This window comes from Dermacentor silvarum, chromosome 4 (assembly GCF_013339745.2).
Source record: "Dermacentor silvarum isolate Dsil-2018 chromosome 4, BIME_Dsil_1.4, whole genome shotgun sequence".
NCBI lineage: Eukaryota > Metazoa > Arthropoda > Arachnida > Ixodida > Ixodidae > Dermacentor > Dermacentor silvarum.
This window is the reverse complement of record NC_051157.2, coordinates 161,991,057-162,004,964: the sequence shown is the minus strand read 5'-3', so window position 1 is coordinate 162,004,964 and position 13,908 is coordinate 161,991,057. Positions and strand designations below refer to the sequence as shown.

Here is a 13,908-nt window from a genome sequence, read left to right as displayed (position 1 = left end):
TGCGAGCGGGTCCCGATAACGCTATCCCGTTCTACTCTTAAAGGCGAAGCTTCAGCGTCCTCTCAATTTTTTGACATATATGTTCTCACAAAGAAAAAAAATCGAAATGTGTGAGACATTAGGCTGTCCTCCTAGCCGAATAGAAAGCACCATTCCTTCTTCTGACATTCCTATCTCTAAGCTTTAAAAAGGAAGAAATTTAAAAAAAGTAATAGTTGTGGAACAATAAAACAAGCCGTTTTATAGAGGATGAACCTTTATTACCCATCCACACAAGAGAAACTTGATGAAATGTGGAGAAATGTACTCTTCACCAGATTTACCACGTGAAAGAATTTTGGCTTAATTATGACATGGATAAAATAGACGATGAGAGAGGCACTTGAGGTCCCCGTTTACTATTACGTCGCTCTGTGCTCTTTAATGATTTAGGAAATACAGTTTTTCACAGCATGGCTTCCACCAATTATTCATAGCAACAGCAAATTCTTACAATGTTTAGTTCCGGCACTTACTGAATTGACGGTAGGCTTCGCTGACCGAGCAAGAGGAGGGAAGGCGCATAGGTTACTTGTGGTTGCAGCGTCATCACCTGAATTCAGAAGGCAAAATCACGTGGATTGGAAGGTCATTCGTAATTATATTAGGTAACAATACATTCTTCAATAGTAATGCCAAAATTATCTCGTGCATAAGGCGTTTCATGCTATTGTGTCAAAATTAAAAAAAAAGATGATTTAAGGCGATAAATTTGTGAGGTACAGTGTAGCGAGTTTTAATATGTCAATACTAAGCAATCATTCAAACACCTGTCGAAATTTATGAGTGACAGAAATGCACAGAAAACACGCACTGGGGGAACCAGTGTTGTGCGAAACATTTTTCAGGTAGCTGGCAGCGTAGAATTGTTTGGTGTTTCGCAAACGGTCACCAGGTAGACTAGCGCGTTCGCGTAAATTCAGTAGTCAAGTCCAGCAATCTGGGACATCGACTACTGCGGTGAAGCCGACCCTGGGGCGATGCGGTTGGCGTAACTCTATGGGCAGCATTTTTTAAAAATTGATTCCTGAGCAATGGCTCATTTTTCGCGATTTGCACTTTAGGCACTCAATCCCGACAACGTTCTCAAGCTATATGTCGAGTGTAGTTTAATTCCGCCGGCTGGATTGTTTTCCTGGGGCACTTTTGTAGACCCATTTAAAATGCATGGGGTGATTTTTAAAACGTCATTTGCAGCACAGTAAAAACCAATCCGCTAATTGCACTCTAGTGGCACATACTGTAGGTCTCTCTATATATGTTGGTCTAGTTTGCTTTTATTCCGCTGGCTGAATTTTTTTCCTGGGGCGCTTTTGTTTGGCTACTATGAGGCAAAGCATCTTTACAGGGGCAAAAAATTCGTCCACCGTTGAATTGATGGGAAAGAGCTTGTTGACCATGCTAAAAATGGACACGAATGTGCAGCTGTGATGCATATTTGCACCCTGGCGTATAAGGAAAGATGATGGTGTCACATTCTGCAAGAAGGACCGCACCAAATGGCTTTATGGAGTGCCATCGAAGCACTAAGAACGGCTGCGCGTGCTCCTTTTTCTCAAGTTTCCGCGCATGGTAAAGTGCTTGATTTGGTATTTAGAAAGATAAGGTATTTAGAAAGATTTACTTTTACGCAAATTTTGGACACAAAAGGACATCGCCAAATAGAGCACTTGTTACTTGTGTTTACTTGACAGTGCAATGTGCCGACAATGTGAAGGCTTGAGTATTATCAGTGTAAAAAAATTGAAAGGGAAAACTTATGTTCTATAGAACGCGTGACGGAACGAAATAAAGAGGAAAGGAGAGTCCCCGTGTTACAGTAAAAATGAGCAGCTTCGCTTCGTTTAATAAACGTTGCCATTTTAGTTTTAAATGCACAAGCATTTCTATGCCTACTAAATGAGAAATGTGCCTGTCCGTCACGTAGGACGAATGCAGTGGCTCATAACCACGTAAGGCAGAGGCTACAAGCGCTCAGCGAAGTGAAGCGAACCGCGCATACATTCATTGAGGTCACCCATACAATACACAGAACAGCACATGTTTCAATAAAGAACAAGTTCAAAACAAGCATCCGAACCATGAATAAAACATTGCATGCCCCCCTCAGCAATTGTATACTGGTAGTTTATAAGTGTCGGATCGTGTTCGATAAGGTTGATAACGATCGATAAGGGTTAATAAGGGTTTATGCAGGTCGAATCAAATTTCGTAACATTGATATTGATACCGGGATGCGTGGCGATTAAGAAGCGCCACAATGCTTGTGCATACTTAGGCAACTCCCACAGGAGTTTCTGCGTGATTTATTTTTTCAGTTCGGCAGTATAACTAAACTCATGCGTGCCTGTTAAGCCTGCCTGCCTGCCTGCCTTAAGTGTACGCAAATCTCGCACGTTATACGTGAAGGTAAGGTTGTGAAGGTTTGAGAAAGTGGAGCCGCTACCGCTGAACTACACCGGGTCAATTGTTGCAGGGTCTGCTGTGAGCCACACGATTGCTTAGCTGCGCAAATAGGTAATCGCTTGACAATACTTCTCGGAGCCCCGCTTTGTTGGGAATATTTCCTGTCGTAAGGTGACTCTTACAATGTCCTCGTAGCGCAACAAAACACTGGTCTGACGGTCGTTCGGACATGACTAACCTGATTCCGGGCTTTTAAATGCAGTCGCACCAAATCGCTTGGAAATACGAAGAAAACATACAATGCGTTTGTTTCTCCACAAACTCAGTCGTACTGTGGGGAAACAAGCTTCTAGTTTATGGCAGCGGTACTTCCCGTACACAACTTTTTTTCATTATTGTGAAAACAATTATATGTACACTCCAGGCGCATTTATGCGCCGACGTCATCCGCGTCGCCTACGCTGTCGCCGCGATGTTCCGTGTGAAGTCCGAGTGCGATAACATCGCGGCCGGATGCCGTATGTCGCCGGTGCGAGTGGAAGCGCGCCAGATTCATCTGAAAAGCCTGGTGGCTCAATCTCGAAGGTTATGAAAAACGGCGCACAACAATACCTCAAGCAAGCACGTCTCGCTGTGTATTGTGTGTATTACACGGACAAACAGGTGCACGCAGAACATCAACTCACCACTCTCGCATTGCACTAAGTGCTGAAGAAATTAAACATTCACTGTTAAGATCACCGCGTACTATCGTCAGTCAAAGCAAACAGCAGAGAAAGCTTCGCTTACTCTGCTTCCCACACTGAGTCGAATCCACATAATTTTATTGCGATTGCAAGTATATGGACACTCCAGGCACATTTCCGCCGTCGTTGTCGACGTGATGTTTCGTATAATGTTCAAGTGCGATAATATCGTGGCCGCGCGCCGTTTGGTGTGGGTAAAGTAAAGCGTGAGAGGGTGAGAGGGTGAGTCTCGCGTGCGCAAGGGAAGAAGGCGAGGAGAGAGCGCTCCGTCTTACATCGCGCACAAGGCCACAGGGAAAGTGGGGGACGTTTTACTCCCGTGGCGGCTACGTATGACGCGGCTGAGCGCGGCCGCGCGGCCCCGATCTAGAATGCGATCTGCGCTGGGTACAGTCTAGGCGGGCCGATGGCTGGGACCCTATAACGTAAAACTATTCCAATCTGTTTTCCTTCCAATCTCCTGATGTCCAATTTACGTAACCGCCAACGCAAGCATCGTGCGGTGACTCACAGCGTTGTTTGAGAAGGCTATTGAAACGCTCTCCTATTTTATAGGAGGTCACTGTTGTTTGCTTTCAAAAGGAATAGCATTGCCTAACTTAACATATATTTCTTACCTGATTGGCTGACCAAGGGCGATGAGCACGCAGAAGTGTAGGCGGTAAGGTGGGGCCGGGCTAGCGCAGTGAAAGTAGATAACTTTATGAGGAGGGTGTTGCCGGCGTCTACGTTTGCCCTGCTTCTTCTTACTTAGCTTTCGGTGTCTGCTAGAAAATCACGTCAGCAGTGCAACGGAAACGTAAGAATGCAGCTAAAACTAATCTTCAGTGAGTGAGTGAACTTTATTTGGTCCACGATAGGCGCGAGTAAACTCGACGTCCCCTAGCTAGGCCCACTCGGGGACCATCAGTTCAAACCTGACGGCCCTCTCGCGGGCCCTCTGGACTGCCAGGATTTGGGAGGTCTGATCTTGGGCCTTAATAAGCGTCATCATTTCCTCTTGGATGAAAGGGGGACCGGCAGAGGCGCAGCCCCACAGGACATGCTCGAAGTCCGCATAACCACCACACAGGGGGTAGTCCGGGCTTGGGAACCGTTCGGGGTACATTGTGTGCAGTGCCGCAGGGCTCGGTTAAGTGCTTGTTTGTAGAAGTCTGAGAGTGACTGCCTGGGCCCTGCACAGTGATGAGTGCGGCAGAGGCAGGAGTCTTCTTGATAGGTAATTGTGTTTGCCGATCTCGTTGTACGAGCAGAGAGGCTCGGGTCGCCCAGGAGAGGACGCATTACCCGGCGCACTGGTCAGTCATACCTCGTGCAGCCGAGTGTGCCTCCTCGTTGGGGTTGAGCGAGGCACCCGCCCGAAAGCCAATCATGTTGTTAGTATAGCATTCATTAGACTCGAGGTGGTCAGTGAGGTGGTTAAGCATGACGTGTTCGCCCACCTTCCCGACACATGACGTCAGGGAGATGGGCCTTAGATTGTCGATTCTCGGCGCCTTACCTGGCTTGGGTATGAATACTGTGTAGGCTGCTTTCCAGCTCTTGGGAATGCGGCCGCTGCGCCAGATTTCATTCATCTTGTCTGTAAGAAACTCGATTGAGTTTTCGTCGAGATGCTTGAGCATTTTGTTGGTGACCCCGTCGGGCCCAGGGGCAGATCTGGCGTTGAGGGATGCGAGAACCTGCTTGACCTCAGCCACGGTGAAATCCTCGTCCATCGATGGCGCGTCGCGCCCTTCGTACTCGAGAAACTGGGGGGGCAGCGGATCGTCCGTGGCCGCCAGGTACTTGTCTATGAGCTGCTCCATGACCGCCTCATCTGGAGCCGAGTCGGTGGCCAAATGGACAGCTTTCGCCAAAGCTCTCTTCTGGTTGGACTTGGTGTTACCATCGTGTAGTAGGTACCTGAGGAGTCTCCAGCGTTTACCGGTCTTGAGCTGGCCCTCCACCGAGTCGCACAGCTCATCCCATTGCTGCTTGCATAGCACCTTGCAATGAGCCTACATCGTCTTGTTGATTTCGGAAATTTTCTTGCGTAGTCTTCTGTTATGACGCTGAGTCTTCTATCGTGCGAGTAGTGCCTGCTTGGCTTCCAACAGATGCGCGAGCCTACTGTCCATCCTGTCCACCTCCAGATCGGTTGTCACCTCCTTGGCGGCTCTAGCCACATCTTCTTTTATCCCGTCGCACCAAGAGTCTAGGTCCGTATCCGGGGTGAGGGCGCGCTCGGAGCGGTTGGCTCGGAACAAGTCCCCGTCAGTGAACTTAAAGGTCCTCGGCTTGTTACGGGCAACCTTGATGACCGCTTCGATGATGCAATGATCGCTACCGAGGCCCATGGCTGTGTTGGTCTACTTGAAGTTTTCCATGTTCTTGACAAAGGTAAGATCCAGAGTTTTATCTCGGCACACCGAGTTCCCTCTCCTGGTCGGAAAGTCTTTATCGGTTACCAGCGTAAGATCTTCCTCCGTTGCCGTGTGCCATATGTTTCTACCTTTCTTCATATTCGTGCGATAGCCCCACGCCTGATGCTGGGCATTGAAATCCATCATGACGACTAGAGGTTGACAGCCGGCAAAATGCACGGCCTTCTTGAGAATACCACCAACCCTGGCTCTGTGAACGCTAGGTCTGCAGTAAACATTGAGTATGAAGATACTGTTTCTTCTTAAGCGCCGCTTAGGGGGGTCTACAAGGAGTTCGGTCATGACGTACTCGACCCCATTGTCCGCGGGACCGAGGTCTCGCTGAATGCACGTGAACATTTTACTAACCAGAGTAGCGACCCCCCTTCCCCCCTCAGTGGGAGCCACCGTTAGGAAACCGGGGAGCTTGATGAGAGATGATGTGATCATTTCTTGTAAGGCAATTACTTGGGGTTTATCCTTTACACTTTTTAGGTATTGTCGAAGGGTCGCCCGTTTGCTGACGAACCCTGCGCAATTCCACTGCCACATTATGACCTTCGTTCCGTTATCCATGTTTGGGCTTGGATTGCGAAAGTGCCGCCTCCAGGATGGCACCCTCAGTCGGTGAGGCAATGACGCTGTGCAAGTTTGAGACTTGTGATGTCGATGTGCTTGGCAAAAATCCGTGGCTTGTCCCCTCCAGCCGAAGTATTCTCGCGCTGAGGGCGACCAGGTCCAACTGGGGGTGCGCGATCATTTCTTGTACGTGAGATAGACCTGTCTGAATGTTGGAGATGGCGTTCTTGAGCTCCGAAAGGAGTTCTACCATCTCGTCTCCCCTTGAGTCATCCAGGGCGCGACGCTTCACTGCAACTGTCTTGGGGGGGGGGGGGGGGAGGGGGGCGGGCTCCGCCGTGCCCATGGCCGACGAGCATGCGGCGGGCTGAGGAGCCGGCGGTGTGAGCGCTAATCTTCGTATTTCGGCCATCTCGGCGCCTAGCCGACTTATTTGCTGCTTGAACTGAGCGTTTTCTTTCCTAAGTTTATCATTGGCACGCCTAAGTTCTTCGAGATCGTTCGTGAGACGCACGATGCAAGTCTTGGGAGTTGGACGCCTGCGTTTGGTTGCCACGGACTCTATCAGCCCACGTTAGAGAGGACTTGCCTTTACCGCCGGTGGGGGTCTTGGATCGTGTCCTGTTGGACGAGTCGCTCCCGGTGCGGGACTTGGAGCATCCTCTGGAGCTGGAGTGCGCTCGAGAAGGTGACGTGGGTTGCGATCTTGAGGCAGAGCGACTTCTGGAGCCCCGTCGACTTGTGGATCGGCCTCTCGAGCGCGAGCGTCTTCGGCCCCTAAGGCTTGGGCTGGATGAGGCTTGCTGATCGGAGGATCGAACGATCGACGGTGTGGGGAGCTGCTCTTGCTGTCTGGCACGCTCGAAGCGTCGTCGGCGAACGATGTACGGCGTCTTAAATTTATGCGCACATTCTTTACCCGCGGTAAGGTGCGGACCGCCGCAGATCTTGCATTTTGGGGTGCATTGATGCTGGTCATCGGGGTTTTGCAGGCCGCATCCCCGAATCTTCACGAATCTTCAGTGAAGAAAATTTGACATAGCGATGTCGTTTACGTGCTGAAAGGACTCGACAACCATATAATGTCACGGAAAATTTTTAATATAGGCAAATAAATCTATTTTCCACGGCAGCTCCGACTAGCCAGTGCCAGAGCGATCGGCGGGTACCCACGTTCTATTCATGTCGGAACGGGGCAGTGTCTGGCTATTAAAACGAAAATTAAGTTTTGATCGGCGTAATAATGCATCTTCAATGCGTACACGCCACTTTGACGCAGTGATTTTTCACGGTTTTTGGGCGTCAGGTGACAGACAGGCGAAGTGGACGCAGCCCGAAAATTTTTGACCAATTGCGGATGGCTGATGGTAAAAAGGCATAGAATCGAAAAATAATATTTTTCTGTTGTTCGGTCTCACATAATAGTCTCGCGGTTTTTTAACAGCGGAGCTGTTCAAGCCGAGCGTTAGTCCGTAACCTGCGAACAGAAATTGTGGGCCGATCCTGGCGGTAAGGCAGAAAGGGTCCAAGCGCAATGACACATACCTCTGTGAACTGGCGAAGCTGAGCCTGGTTATGTCTAGCTAAGCATGGTTGGGACTACTTAAGCTTAGTCTGCCATCGATAGACAATCGATAGTCAACCAGCAGCTAATCGATAAATGATCAATAAATTCCGGAAAATGCTGGGGATGACTTGGTAGTGCTTAGCCTAGCTCAAAAGCCATGCCAAGCTAGGTGCCCATCAGCTCCGCTTTCTCTGTTGCATTGCGCCTCCCGTGCAAGCTACGCTAATATTTTTCCGTTACGTTGCGTGAAAGACAAGTGAAGTTGAGCAATCATGGAGGCCTGATTGCAAAAATAGAATAGAAGCAGTTTGGAATAGCTTTTCGTTAAAGTGCCCCTGATGCCTTCGTGTGCGGTGTATTCTCGGCGCAATTAGTTCGCGTTGAAGCTAGAAGTAGCACGATGGACAATTCGCTCGCTCTTGCTGCCGCTCTCCCCCACGCCATCGTTCTGACAGCGAGTGTCCGCGCTTATCGAGAGAGATGTGTTCGTGTGTGATTGTGCGCGCGTGACAACGTGCAGGTTAATTTAGTTTGTAAGCGAATGTTTACAGCAGTTTATGCAGCTGATAAAACGACTAACCTTAGTTTGCACAGCTGTCTAATAACTTTCTGTCGCAATCAGTGATTCGCCTGTCGGGCGAAATTGACCTTATTGTTAATATTATTGTAGTTAATATTATTATTACTTATAAGCTCAAGCCAGGCGCAATACACATACAAGTTTCGAAAACAGGCGCAGTTCTGTCTTCTTGCGACTGAGTGCCGATAATTTTTTCGAGCAAATGGGGCACAGCGTGTAGTTTACAAAAAGCAGATTGGTGTCTGCCACTGCGGATACGGAGGCATAGACATGTTGTAAATCCGGTTTTCTATTGGATGGCGCAGATCAGCACGCAGAACGAGCGTTTCTGGTGGTGGGTCGATTCCTTGTTGGAAAAATGGATATATTCTCTCGCGCAAACCGTTGCTTTAAATGTGAATTCAAAGTACAAGTGCCCAAAAATGGTGGTATTAGGTAGTGTGCGCTCTTTCCCGTCTCTTGTTGTTTTCTTCCTGTTTGTTTTGGGCAGCGTCTCAATACATTAACATAACGTTACTGTCTCGTTCGATGGAAACACCTAAACATTTTTGCAGTAGGTAGAGTCATCTGCGTTCGGCGTTCTTGGAAGTAGTCCCCTTCTGAGGTGATCAAAAAGCACAGTGCTACTTCATCTTTCTTTTCCTTTTATTAAACGTGCGACATTTAACGGTAGTGCGCGAAGGCGAGTATTACAAGCCTTTGCGCTGTATCCGTTTTTTGTTGAAAGTTGCACACGTGGCTCCACTCTCGTGCCATGACATGAACTGTCAGGGTATGGTCATTTATCGGACAATGCCAGGGCTACTACTTTTGTTTTCTCGCCAAAAAACCGTCCCAGCCCCCTAGTCGGTCAAATAACAGTCACAACCTTACCACAAACAAGACAAATTGGCTTCGTGCTTTTGAAAGCGGATAGTGACAGTCTATCAACTCTGTCTTTGGATCTTAGCACTTGCTTTCTTTCTAGCCCATGCTGCGCTAGAAAAAAGTCAACAGAAAATTTTTTTTTCAGGTTAGGCATTCTTTCAGGCATTCTCAATATGAAGTTGTTAACATTTTCGACAGTATTCGTCTTCTCCCGCAATGCGACGTGTGTGGCGGCATTGTGTACAGCTTCGGGAAAAAAACGGTCAAATACGATATTCAGCAGCTGATTGATGCACTTTCGTTAAATGCTAAGCGCTTTTTGAGTGCCATGACACCATTTACACACCCTTATGTTGTCATTTTCTTGGCACATGAAAAAATTGTGCTCTTCAAATCAATGTTCAATGGTGTAAGTGCTGCATTGATTTGCTTCTTTTATTTAATGTACTAAGCTTGAAAATGCCGCTAGTCAGACATAATAGAGCACAGAGAAAAGGCCCAACTGCACGCGGCATGGTCTTATCCTTACAATAAATTCGCTAACGAGAAGGTCATGAATCCAACTACAAAATGATATCTCGCACCAAAGGGATGAGGGAAAAACCACTAGGACACACTAAGTTCGACAATCTTATTGTTAACAGGTGATTCAAGGGTGACGCAAGGCGACAGCTGTTGCATATGACGGCGTGCATACGACTAGACCATCAATAGAATAACATGACTTTAATGAACCAAGAACCAGTATGCAGGCCATGCGGTAAAACTTTATTATAGGAACACATTTCAGCATTGTTCGTACAACTCAACGCTTGAAGCCTGTGTATATTTGCGGCGGTACGTATATGTTTTATTGCTGCTTGGCCCACTTTGGTTATTAGCCTGCGTAACAACGTGACTAAATTTCGCCTCATCGCACGCACATTTAAGCCTTCTTGAAAACAGAACCAGAACGATTCACTCACTGGAACAGCCTTTCATTTATTTATCACACAGTCCCATATTCGCTCGAGGAGGATTATAGCGGGGAGGATGTATACACGCATTAAAACTTTTTTCAAGGTAACATTATAAGAAGTGATACCCAAACCAGACAAGATCTAAAACAGAGAAACAAAGCACCAGGGGCCGAATTCACGAAGCTTTTCGATCGTAAGTGCTGCACCACGATTGGCTGACACCTGCTTCTGCGAACAGTTTTAGCGTGAGAACGTTTTTCTGAATCTGGCCCCAGTATGTAGCATTCAGTAGTTACAATGAACCTAAAAGAAACAGATATTGAAATTAAAGGCGTGTAAAATTGTTATACATTACCAGGAATTTGGGACATCGCCGAACAGCGCCTCTAGCGGCCGCCTCTGAAAACATACGCGTTTTCTATGGGAGAGCGTCGTTTTTTTTTCAAATAACTAATCATAGAAGCCATCTTTTTAAATATTCCCGTGGAAATAGGCTCTAGGCGCTTAGCCCGAAATATCATGCAAGTGGTACCATTACTTACGGCAGAAAACGCGCTCCAAATTGCGGGCGAAGTTTCAAGTATGGCAGTCTATTGAAAAGCCAAAATTTTGGAGGCTTTTTTGGCCAGTAAAAAGCAATTTGCGATGAACCTATTGCATTGACTAACGTATTCCTGGGGATTTATCAACTTCAATAAATCAGCTTTCAGCTAGTTGCAGCAGCAGCTCTTGAAATGGCAAAGAAGTCATTCCAATATCACAGTTTTCATAACATGGTCGCGGAATTTATTGTGGTACATACATAAACCTAGTTTTCGCTAACTGTAGCGCTTCGAAATGGTAGCCGAGCGTGTTGAGCGACCACAGATCAAGATCACTGATACCACGATCGTGAGTTCGCAGGTTCGAAGCCAGCTTCGCCGCGCTTCTTCTTATCACTTTGTCGCTGCTTAGTTTGGCGGTTTTCCGCCATATTCCGAAATGCAGGTCATTTGGTTACGGTTCTTGTTTGGTTTCTTTGTACTGTACCAACGTCTTCCTAAAAAAATAGCTGGCTGGTTTCGAGAACATGCGACCGTGCTTCCAAACATCTTTTGCGCTTTAGGTATATTGTATTTTGGAGGATAAACCCAGGTAACGTGTTTTGAAAGTTCATTTCTTTCTTAAGGTGAATATTTATGAAGACATTACTAAGAAATATTTTGCCTTTTCAGCTATGTCTTGGGAAAGGCGTGTTTGTGCGACTCTTGTGCGGCTCGAAACGTACCACAAAAATAAATAGCGTCCAGTGTGTGCAATTAAAAGACACAGAAGTAGAAAAGTTGGCTGCAGCCCCAGACGTAGTATCTTTACAAAGGAATACAGTTGGAGCTATTTGACTGAGTATATTTGCATTATATCAAAGCAGAATTTTTGCGTATACCTGATCTTCGGTGCAAATGATGGCTGTCCGAATTATTGCACAAGCTTGTTTGCTTAGTACAAACCAGTACCTCGAAACATAAACATTCTACCCTCAATATGGAGCGCACGCTTCTTATCATTTGAACCATTCCCATATACCTTCACAAAATTCCAGAAATACTAAAGGTCTTAATATCCTTTTACCCTTTTACCACAACTTACGCAGAGGAGTATTGGAAATTATGCGAAAAGACTCTGGGAGGTGTTAATGTAGCCTGTCGTGTAAAAATAGAGAACGACTCCAATCACAGACCACACCCTTTTTGAATTATGCCCACAAAGTTGTGCAAGAAGACATTGTTTTCGGCTACAATTACCGAAGTTGCCATATAGCATTCTGCTGTTCTGTTCTTGACTAACTCTATTGCTGAATCAGGTCACAGCACCATGATATAATTACTGGTGCAATTCTTTAGTAATTCTGTGAGAATATTCTCCTACCCTAAATTTAACATGTTTGAACAATTGAATAAACATGAGAAAGGATCGTGACGGTTTGCAGAAATGTTACTTTATTAGAATCGTTTATGACCCATATAGGTACGGTCGTTTTGTCATGATCACGCCAGCGTGCACTGAGCATCATTTATCATTTTGTCTACTGCCTATAAATAAAATACAAAAGTGTCGTTCTTTGTGTGTGAGTAGCACAATGGCAGCTGAACCTTTCATATGGTCCCACTAAGCCAAACCTTCTCTTTTCTGCCATGGTGCCACAGGACATGTCAATTTCACACTTGATTTTCGCCCTTTCAGTTTCCTAGAAAGCATAGCGAGGTACACAAGACGAACAGGCGAAATTTTGAAGTAGTCCTGAGATTTGAGTAAAATTTCATAGGCAATGTTATTATCCTTTATTTGTTTACATATTTATTACACCTCATTGGTGATAATAATGACGTTCTACATAATAGTTCAGTTCCACTTAATACGTCATGTCTGTGATGGCTGTCCTGAAAATTAACCAGGTGTAAGCATTGCATGACGTTGGCTGGAAGGCCATTCATTAAAAAATGTGTGCAGAATAAAGAAAATACAGGTGTTCAATGGCACAGTCAGCATCAAAAGTTTACGCGGCCGAGATCCTGCGAATAAGTTCATTTTCAACGCAGCTACGCTCACAGCCAGTAAAATTATGCAAAAGTTTTGTTTACTCTAGACCAGTATACGCTGTAAATCCGAATGCCACGATGCGTGCCTCAGGCGTAGAAATATAATATTTTTCAGCTTCAGGCGTGCGAAAGCTTTGGACGCTGACTATACGTTCTGAAGGCAAGGCTGCTTTTTAGATTATACGTGATGACAAGCGCCGAGCTCTTTGTGATGGAATATTAGAGCGTAGAATTGTAGAACTTGTGCAAGGTCAGGTGACTTCACGACGCAAACCTAGCGATAGAAGCTCAGCATGCTTTTTGTTTATTAACACTGATGATAAATGAATAGTTAGAGTAAATTAATGTTACTGCCCGTTTCTGGACAGACTCGAGTGTAATGCATACGTTCTATATCACTGAAGGTTCCATGCTAATTCCATACAGAGCATTCATATTCGAATTTTGGCCTGTCTTACGCCTACCGAATCTTTAGCAATGAGAATAGGTAGGCAATTGCTTCTTGGGATGTAGCCGAGGCCATGGTAGATGTGATTAGAATGCGGTATATGTGAGTAGGCTGACTGGGATTATTACATGAAGTACGGCAACGTACCTATAGGTTAAGTCACGGTGGAAATTACAGAGCCCTTTATTGTATATATCTTGAAGTCATGTGAGAGTGTCTCTGCTAAAAAGTTATAAGTTTAATAATATCACAACTGAATAGCCTTCTGTTAAGCTCTTGGTAAAAATATTGTGCACGAAGTTCTATTGTGCTTTAAACTGCAACGTTATCAGCGTTTCCAAAAGAAAGTGACTACAAGTCCATCTTTCTCGGGCGTTCATTTCACGTAGGTACCACTGCCTGACTCGTGACCTTTATATTTTTAAATGTGCCCCGATGACGTAAGTTACGTTGCGGAAGAAATAAATACCCTTTCTAAAGAATGAACCATCACAGCTTCCTGACAAAGCGCGGTACGTTGGCGCAAGTCGTCATGTGTGATCACGATAAGAACGACAGCCCGTCGTTAAAAATGACTTGTTACTCCCCGGTTTTTCTTTTTTTGTCAAGGACGCGACTAACCCGTAGAAGGGTAATCCCGACCTTGGCATGATGCTTGCGACTTTTCTGGTTCCGGACGAGCACGTTCTTTCTGTATAATTCAGGCGCCAGGCATCGAAAGGCTTACACCTTTAAA

The 13,908-nt window shown here is 46.1% G+C and overlaps 1 long non-coding RNA gene across 1 annotated transcript in view; it reads right to left on the bottom strand.

Annotated features, from left to right (window-relative positions):
- Window positions 1-513: 513 nt before the first annotated feature.
- Window positions 514-13,908, bottom strand: part of LOC125945218 (uncharacterized) — a 36,656-nt gene continuing 23,261 nt past the window's right edge. The window contains exon 3 of the long non-coding RNA XR_007466703.1: window positions 514-592. This is a non-coding gene — a long non-coding RNA (uncharacterized LOC125945218). The remainder of the gene's footprint in view (window positions 593-13,908) is intronic.